Below are 10,260 nucleotides of genomic sequence, written 5' to 3' on the forward strand. Positions count from 1 at the left end.
TTGTTAGTACTTATGTTCAAAATAATCTAATCATATGCCTTGGGGTAATTTTTGCCACGGCACCTCTGATAGAAATGTATGTAATAAAATTATAAAAAAAAATAATAAAGAGTAACGTATGGATTTTTTTGCAGCAAAAATGTACAGATTAAAACGGACGGAAAAGCGTCGGACATAAAAAACAAACATTGCGTCCCTTGTAATCTAGCGTTAATTAGCTTTTTATGAAGCGTAAGCGTCATATAATAACTTTCCTCATTATGAAAACACTCTTCATACGGGGTTAGTGGTCTTAAAAGTTTCGATTTGAAAAGTCTGGTAGCTTGTTCGTAAAATTACTATTATAGAAGCATCTACATATATGTAAGTAGAACTAAGCCCCTGGGCATAAACAACTAAGTGCTAAACAATTTTTCCATAGGAAGCAGTTAAACGAAAACACGACTACATTACCACAATATATTCATGAAAGCCTTACCGTATGTACGAATATGAACTATCGACACATAAATTATAATCATTCTTATTATTTTTATTAATTCATTATTATAATTTCAAGGCTGTCACCGTCGATAGTGTGTTGACGAAATTGCCGGAATAATTACTCGCTCATTAACCGGAACGTACGGCACGCGGCTTACTAATAAAGTTTGCAGAAGATTGGCGGTTTTGAGGGGCACATTAGCGGCTCGCCAGTCGTGCTCACGATCCATCCAACACGTTTATTGGCGCATATGAGTGCCATAAATCGTAGCTGCAGGTGTACTATTATAAAAATTAAAGCGGTCGGATAGCATCTGGTCGACAATGGGTTAATCGGCGTCGGGACGCCAATGCAACCGGCCAGACGCTAACCCTTTCGCGCCCTCGTATAATAACCGTAAATAACGACCACAATCAGGAATCCTACTCGGCGTTTAATGTCTTTATATTATACCTACACATTTTTTTAAAATATGTACATACATATGTATGTATATGAGGCACTGAGATATTTTAAAACTGAAATTGATCAATGTTATGAAACATAAAAAAATACGATGCGATTCCGACATCATACATATGTAGTGTTTAGTGAGAGATAGTACCCAATCCAACCATAACTATAGAAATTGATTGGCGAGTACATAAGGTATGTACGTTATTTATGGATAAAGACTAAGAAATTCATTAGACAATCTGAATTCTAAAGCATAAAATATTATACAAGACACAAGACTTTGTAAAAGTTATTATTTTCCTGATCACTTTACTCTCTATTAGACTTTGAATAATATGCGAAACAAATAATTGTGTAACAAATATGTAGGAACAAAGAGAGCCAACTTTGTAAATAAATAAATACAAACAAAATAAACTATTTTGAAATGATACTCGTATTATATTACAATGAGCAGTTAAAGCTCACATAGAAAATAAATTGCACATAGTTTATAGGTTTATGTGTATAAAATTTCACTTTATATTTACATACATGTACGTGGTAATTTTCGGTACAAAAGTAACAATATTATTCGTGACGAACACGAATAAGGAATTACATAAAAACATAATACTAGTAATTATAATTTGTATTTGAAAATGCTAAAATTAATAAAAGTAATACAAACACACAAAACAAATTTAATGTGTACACAAGGCAAATAATAATAGCGAACGCTCACGTACAATAATTGTACAATTTTGAATGCCCAATTTACTATCAACTCCTTTCCATTTCATGCGAGGACTTTATGTACGTATGTATAAATGTAATATAATTGCTGCAAATCATCTTGAACACCATAATCTGAGCATTTCCTCGACTCGGAGGAGCATATCGATGTTTTGTTCTGAAATATCGCAGTCTAATTTGAGTTACGATGCTTAATTGTACATTGTAATTGAGGAAGAAATGCAAAACCAGTAGCGTGTCGGCCGACATTCCCGACCAAAATTGGGGCGAACGTGCATGTTGTACACGGAGGGGCGTGATTAAGATCCCAAGGGCCACAGATCCTTCTGGGATAAATAATACAGTCCTATATACATATGCATACGTACATTAACATATGATAATATGCAGCACGCGCGCGTGTGTGTATGGATGTCTGTACATCAACATTCTACCCCGGGTTGGGTACGAAACCTTTGAACTCGCTGATAGATGCCTATCTCGACTTCGACCGTAATATAACCTTTCAGAAATTGATATCGTACTTCAATAACGCTGTAATGTTTGATATCGCTGTAAACACACACACAAATTCACGATACGAAAATATAATACACTTGCACATACATATGTACATATGTACGTCAGGTGTTGGTCAAACGAGCTGAATTGTCGTTTCGTTATCGACTTGTTGTGGATTTTAATTGTGTAATTTTGGGATGTAAGGAACGTATTGTGAGCGGAACATCACGTTGAGGACAATGGGTTTTGAAAATTTCACCTGAAACTTTCGCTAAAATATTCTTTGTAACTGTATCGTCGTTGTAAGCACTGTGAAGGAGTTTCTCAAAAGATGACAATGCAGAACGCTCGAGAGAAATATTCAAAGTTTAAGGACAAAAGGGACACGTCTACATACAAACGTATGAATATAAATATTCCGTCTAACTTTTTGTTTTCAAAATAATGTACATATATAGAATGAAGATAAAATAATAATATATCTATATTATTTCCATTGAATTTTAGCTATAACAAACAACATGGAACGACTTTAAAAAAGACAAATAGTCTCTATAGACGCGTGATGAGAAGAAGCTCACACAATATTAAACGACTTATTGTGTTGGGTGAGGTGAAAAAAACAAAGAATGAATCTGTGGTGGATTGACTGCATTCATTCCGTGACAGGACGTATCCTGGTGACAGCTACTCGGTTTGCCGAATACAAAATTAAAAAGCAATCTTCATGAGAAAAGGCCAAACATCAAACGTGTAGGCAATTTAAGATGTATTGTAATCACACGAGAAATGATAGGATGAGCCAAAATAATCCAAAAAAATAAATTTAATTCAAGTCGAGCATACATTTTGGAATTTATATACAAATGTATGTTTACAGATATTGCATAGTTTTAAACATGCATGTAATTTAGGAACATTTTCAGTATTTGAAAACATCGCGTTATACGATACAATATTAATATATGTACATAATTATTCCACTTTTAAAATTTTCATGCATCGTGGCAGCGTACTAAAATGAAAGCTTTCCGGCATTAGTATGCATAAGAAGCGGCTGCGTTTTGAAGAATGCAACAACGAAAGTTCATCAGGGATGTAAAAAGTTGGTGGTGGGTCACGCCACTTCGCCGACTGCCAACTGTTGCCCTTGGATCTATTAACCTTGTTTGGGATACGAATAAATTTTCCTTTTCCCCAGTTTGAAACACGCAAAGCCACCCTCTAAAACAGACACCGTTTGATGTGGTCGTGGAGCGGGAAAATGCGCGGGGTCGGGTCGAGTTTTCCGGAAGAGCGGACGGAAAAACTCTACGTCGACCGAATCGGGGCTAACCGGAGGAAATTAAATTCCTGAATTCCGCATCAGATTTACATGCATTCACAGGGGTGAAAGAATGTAATATTGAACACAAACACAAATATTCAAAACTTTTTTTTCGTATCCAAAATTTGGTCCACGAGTACTTCTTATCTATTCATGTGATGAAATTATTTTTATTAAAATTGAACGACATCTGGAAATTTTAAAATCATTTGAAATTAATCGTTTACAATGTTTATGAAATCCTCATGAATACATAAAAGGAACAGCCTTCAGCTAAATTAACGCAATATTTTATGAAGAGCTTTTAGTATAATTAAAAATAACGATTATCAGCAATAGGAAAATTTATATCAAACGTTATAACATCGTTAAAATTAATATATAGGCAATCTTTGAAATACATGATCATGATATTATTCAAAAATTTTACTGAGAAATTTGTTAAAGTACCTGATTTATAAATATTAACGAACACCCAAAATACCTTATAAATCAAGCATGAAATATATTTTAACGACTAATAAAAAATAAAATAAATATAATCTTAAAGTAGATTGTTAAAAACTTAATTTGCGGAGTTATATATGTACATAAAATGTGCATATTCACATGCGAACGAAACTTTGATAATTATCTTGTTAAAAGTTTGAACGTTCCGAACTTTAAGAAATCACCTCCAGCAATAATAATTTCACACTAATAGTAGTCAAAGTAGATACTGTAACAAATAAAACGCCAAATCTAAAATTTTTAAATTGGAGTCGTGCAATTGAGAAATATGTAAATTTGGAAATAAAAATAAAACTTTATTCAAAGTAAGCGATGTGTAAAGAGGATTTCCAAATATAAATGCACGCCATCGAATCGAACACAAGGAAAGCGTTTAAAAAAAGAAAATGTTCATAGCCCAGTTATCGGTATTTACTACAATGGGAAAAGGTCAAGAGCGCCAGAAACACTTAACATGAGTTAAATAGCGCTGTATCGTAGGAAAAATCGCCAAAATGTTGTTTGGCACTTATCACGATGGCATTAATCTCGAATCCGCGTAAAAATAATATATTCGGCGTAAATCCGTGCTCTCCACTATTGTGTTGGCCGAGGTCAAGACTAGAATTGCTAGCGCACCTACCCACTTGGAAAAGCGTTTGAATTTTCCTACATCACGGACCGGACGGTGCGTGTTCGAGGTTAATCGGAAAATCCCATCGTTGTGGCCGGATGGCTTATCGCCGAATTGGATTATATACGAGGATATTTATTATCGCTGACCAAGGCTCGAGCTTCTTTATTAAAATTTCATTTACAGACTCAGATTGCTGATGTTTCCTAGCTTTGAGGAAGTTTTAGAAAATACAATACGAAATTGATGAATAAACACAATGCAAAAATAAAAATATATCCATATTATACCCGTATATTCATACATATGTAGCTTTGCGAGTTTAAAATGAACTATTGCAAGTGCCCTATTCTCCATTTTCTTTATTTTTAATAATAGTCCAATCGACGATCTATGAAAAAAATATAGGAAGGATATCATGTTTTAATTTATTGATTAATTTCATATGTTGATTTATTTTTTCACCAGATGCTTATTATTATTATTCTAAAACTTTCCCTTGAGCGCCCTTTCTTTTTTTAATATTAGTGAAACTGTTACATTAACCTTAAGTCAAAAAGTTGGCCCGAACGGGGGGGAAAACTTTTTGGTTCAAGTGTCATTAAGAGAATTAAAATATAAGAACGGAAGTTGAATGGATTCATTTGGATGGAATTTATTTTCTTAAAAAAAAAACTATTTCAGCAACAAAAAAAGTTAATTAATATCACGAAATAAGTAAATGATTCTGAAAATAAATTAGAAACCGATGAAAAGAAATTTAGCATTTAAATATATTTTACAATTTATAAAAAGCTTAAAATATAAAAATAAAAATTGGGAAACTCTCTTTTCAAATACTAACACATATACAGTTATGTACATATGATAAATGTACATACAATATTATGTAAGTCTCACTCGCTGAGTGTGTGAACAAATTCGTGTGTATCGAAAAGGATGAGTATAGAATTAATCCGCGGTGAGGAGGTGATGATTAAATGTATAAATTATTACCAAAAGGGCGTTTTCATTTTAAGGCGGTGTAATTGAATTTGGGTATGGGAAGAGAGGAGGGGCGGGGAAGATTAAGTTAAAACGTTTTGAAAATCCCTGAATTCAAGCATAATACACATGGAGATAAACGATACACCAAATTTAAATACACCTTATCCCATTTTGTCGCCAACAAAGCCTGGGCGCTATCTAGGAGATTATATTATTTTAAAATGAGATGGATGTTACAATTTTATACATGTACTGCAAGATATAACTACAATAGAATCACGTCTACAATATAAGCCAGGCACATACATACATCATTCAGAGATGCATATATGTAAAACAGATTATACGGCGGAATTGCGCACACGTAGTGGCTTTTACAAAATGATGACATGTTCATCTGTCACTTTGTGCGGGTATGTGCCGAAACGGACCACGCTAGGTTGTAATTCGATGGTTCTACGGAGGGTGTCTTTCGCTACCTTTGTCAGTTTTAATTAACATAGAGACACCTGTGTAGCCAATTAGAGCCTTGACTGTAACGCGAACACGACACCCCACAGTACATTATTTTTACAACGCCATGTGTTTGTGTGTGTGTGTGTGTGTGTGTTTCGAACTCACCGCGACTTTTCCCATGACAATTCGCAAGGGAGTTCTAAATAACGAGCGGAATGCTTAGTTGAGGTAAAAATGATTTTCTCGGTGACTTAACGATTTCCAGAATGTTGTACAACTGTACATATACATATACATATGTATGTATGTTTGTGTGATTATAAACACGAGAAAAACATAAATCTACGGTGACGCTTTTGATAAATACTAATTTCAAGGTTGTATGAGCAACTTATCCTCAGCTGGTCATTTTGATAGTATATGTAAGTACATACATGCTACATCTAATACATATATAATTTCGAAAAAGACTGTGTAAGGTTTCGATTCCGATTCATGTTTCAATTCCGGATCCAAATTCCTTTTTCAGTTCCGTTTCCGGATTTCTTTTTCAGTTCCGGATGCGGATTCCTTTTTCAGTTCCGGATACGGATTCCTTTTTCAGTTCCGGATCCCAATTCCTTATTCCTTTCCTTTTTAAGTTCCGGTTCCAGATTCCAGTTTCAGTCCTGGATCCGGACTACTTTTTCAGTTCCAGTTCCCGATTCCTTTTCCAGTTCCAGATCCCGATTATTGCTCCATATTCTGGTTCCCGATTTTTACTTCAGTTCTGGAACTGGATTCTTTTTTCAGTTTCGGATACGGACTCCATTTTCAGTTCTGGAACCCGAACCCTGTTTCAGTTCTGATTACCGATTACCGATTTTTGTTTTAGTTCCGATTCCGATTAATTATTACTATACGTATTTTAACTTTATTTTAAATCAGGTATCAATTTGTTTCCGAAACCATTCGTTGAAATTTCATAGGGCACAATACTAGTATATTATATACATAATATGTGTTATAGTGAAATTATAATTACACTGATGTTTCACCGAAATTTATGTTCAATTACATTTTCACTGGGTATAGTTATGTTTTCACTACGGATAATACATTTTCACAGACCCCTATTAGTGAAAGTGAATATATTAGTGAAATTATAATTTTTGACAGTTGAATGATAGTGAAATACCAAATTAAAGAAGACAATAACAATTTCCCTGTAACGTATGCATGTAACTAGCATATATTATATTATATTGTGTATATATTAATCCAGAATTATGATGAAATGGTAATTGGTAGTAATTATGTATGTATATGTAACTATATATTTTCTATACGATAGAGTTTTCTTACTAATTTCGTTAAATTAAATCACAAAAAAGAAATTGCTTAAATTAAATTTGTTATTCTAAATTAGTAAGTTTGTTGTTCTAAATATGTACGTAAATTCTAAATACGTACATTATTATTATATATAAGATATTTACATATGTACAATTCGTCCATACGTAGATACATACATATATACATATGTATCTACTTATGGACGAATTGTTGCTACATCAAATTTACCCACAAACAATATTTTGACAACCACTGACAACCATTTGACTTTTTTTAAATTTAAATTTAAAATCAAACTAATAACATTTTCTTCTAATAAACAACCGTGAAGAAATTTGCGACCGTAATGTTGTGCATGCCAGTATATGCGTACATATGGAAAAGTTTTGTCTTCCATTTTAACATATAAAGAAAATCGAATACAAGTAAAAATGATGAAAGTAAAAGGAATTGAAAATAAAAGAAAACTTAAAAGTAAATTCTAAATTGTGAACCAATCAGTGATCTGAAAAGACGGTCGGGATATTTTTAATAAGTTGGTTTATTAAAAATATACTTATACGGTTATCGTGCAAAAATGTATAAATATGACGGAAGAGATTTAATTTTTTGTAAATCGAAATAATGTGGAAAATTCAAAATGGCCTACATTCAAACAGTATTTATAAAAAATATCGTGAAACTGAATTCCATTATAAATTCCAGCTGGAAGAACTGAGCTGAATTGTGACCTTATAAACTGAAATATGCGATAAAACAAAATTATCGCGATAATTAAGCCGAATTTATGTACAAAATAAGCTACGAAATATCGCGTTTATAATCTCTGAAGAATAATTTTTTTCTTAATTAAATACGATCCGTATAAATGATAAGGGATATTTTGACGTTTTTATTCGCTCTCAAGTACGCAAGCACATTAAAACATAACAAAAGGAACTTTTCACATTTTATTAAATATACACTGTACATATTTGCAACATTAAAGAGCACACATGTAAAATCTGCCAACCAATTTCCGACCAGTTTATTTATTTACTCATATTCGACGCAATTTAATAAATTTGCAATATCAAATACGGGTAGAATGAGATGTTTACACAAGAAAATCTGGTGATCAATCATCTCGGGCATATTTTCTCGACCCATTTTCCTCGACATGTGTAACGTTAATATTATATTAGCCGCATATGTGCACACTATTAACGGCCACATTAATGTTAACGTTCGTATTTTTGTCGCAGCAAAAACTTGATATTATCCGACTTGATGTTTCCGATACGTGCCGCGACACAATTGAATCATTTTTTTTTATTATACATATGTAATACATTATTATTTCACTAGGGATACATACAGTGCGAAAAATACGGGTCAAAGGCGCAAGTAAACAAACAATTCGCATTCTGGTGTGTAAAAACATATAAGCAACCTTCGCGTTTATATATTGTATTAAATTACATGTGTATGTATGTATTTACATATATGATTTAAATCAACGTTTACTATCACACGATCTAAAAGTTCTATACGTCAATTTATAGTATATGCGCATATGTTATATTGCTATTTTGGGATAATAGTATCTACATATATGTATGCGTATGTATGTTAAAAATATGTATTCAGTTTATAGCCAACTAGTGGTTTTACCTGATTTTGCTAGGTATTTATAATATAAAACGTTTAAACATGGTTAATCTTATAGTAAACATTCATTTGTTTTTTATTTAATTTATTTGAATCGAAAAAAAAAATAATGACAGCCAATCAGAAATGAATGGTTTTTTTTATATATAAGTGAATCTGAACTGAAAAAATAATCATGATCCGGATCCAGAACTGAATAAGGAATCCGGAACCGGAACTGAAAAAAGAATCGTGATCCGGAACCAGAACTGAATCGAAATCGAAAATGGAATCGAAAACGATATCGATATCGTTAGCATAGAAAATTTGATTTGTTCGATGACGTCTCGGATTCTAAGAACCAAAAATACTTACATACAAAGTCTCTTTCGAAATTATATATTAGATGATTTAAATTAAATAAGGAAAAATGCATATTTTTAGTTTAGAAAATACGCATAAAAAAATATTATACTTGGACAAAGCAGATTTATCTACCGAAAATTACGAAACAGCAATAGTATTAGTATTCAAAACTATTCCAAAATCAATTATTTTTTTTAATGTATTCAAATACGACCTTCATTATAATTATGCAATTTAAAAATTATTGGTAATAATAACGAGAGAAATTTAAAAATGAATAAATAAAAATTTCATTGTAGAAACTAGACTCATTAAAAAATAAATAAAAGTTACCTATTTGCAGTTAGTACTCAAAAACGTAGATGAAATCTACTCAGGAATCCACAATGGGGCCAGCCATATTAGGTGTTAAATCTGAAAAAGAAAAACAAAATCGTGTTAAAATTTCTAGGATTCGATTTCCTCCGGTACAGGACGTCGTCCATGGTGTTTGAAATTTCCATCAAAAATACATGTGCATACATACATATTATATATGTATATGTATATATGTATAAATGTACATACATACATTCGTTCGATACTTGGATTACCTTTTCGGACTATACGAAAAACTCCCCGTCGCCGAAGATACGAAACGTTAGAGATATACATAAATATGAGGTTTTATAGAGCGCACCGAGAAGATCGCATTACGCTTCTAGAATTTCCCGAGCACGTATCTTCTCTAGTGTCCCCGTGCACTGTCGATTTACCCGGAACCTAGTCGAGAACGTTCCGAATATAATTTATGGACATTAAAACGAAATCCAGGAAAACGAAGCATGAAAATCCAGACGGAAAACGTACGGGCGATATTAC

At 32.6% G+C, this 10,260-nt stretch overlaps 1 protein-coding gene across 1 annotated transcript in view; it reads right to left on the reverse strand.

The window, feature by feature from the left end:
* Window positions 1-9,809, reverse strand: part of Rbfox1 (RNA-binding Fox protein 1) — a 133,930-nt gene extending 124,121 nt beyond the window's left edge. Inside the window, exon 1 of the mRNA XM_077435751.1 lies at window positions 9,733-9,809. The gene's annotated coding sequence lies outside the window, so the exon portion shown is untranslated. The remainder of the gene's footprint in view (window positions 1-9,732) is intronic.
* Between the last annotated feature and the right edge of the window lie 451 nt (window positions 9,810-10,260).

This window comes from Arctopsyche grandis, chromosome 8 (genome assembly GCF_051622035.1).
Source record: "Arctopsyche grandis isolate Sample6627 chromosome 8, ASM5162203v2, whole genome shotgun sequence".
Classification (NCBI taxonomy): domain Eukaryota; kingdom Metazoa; phylum Arthropoda; class Insecta; order Trichoptera; family Hydropsychidae; genus Arctopsyche; species Arctopsyche grandis.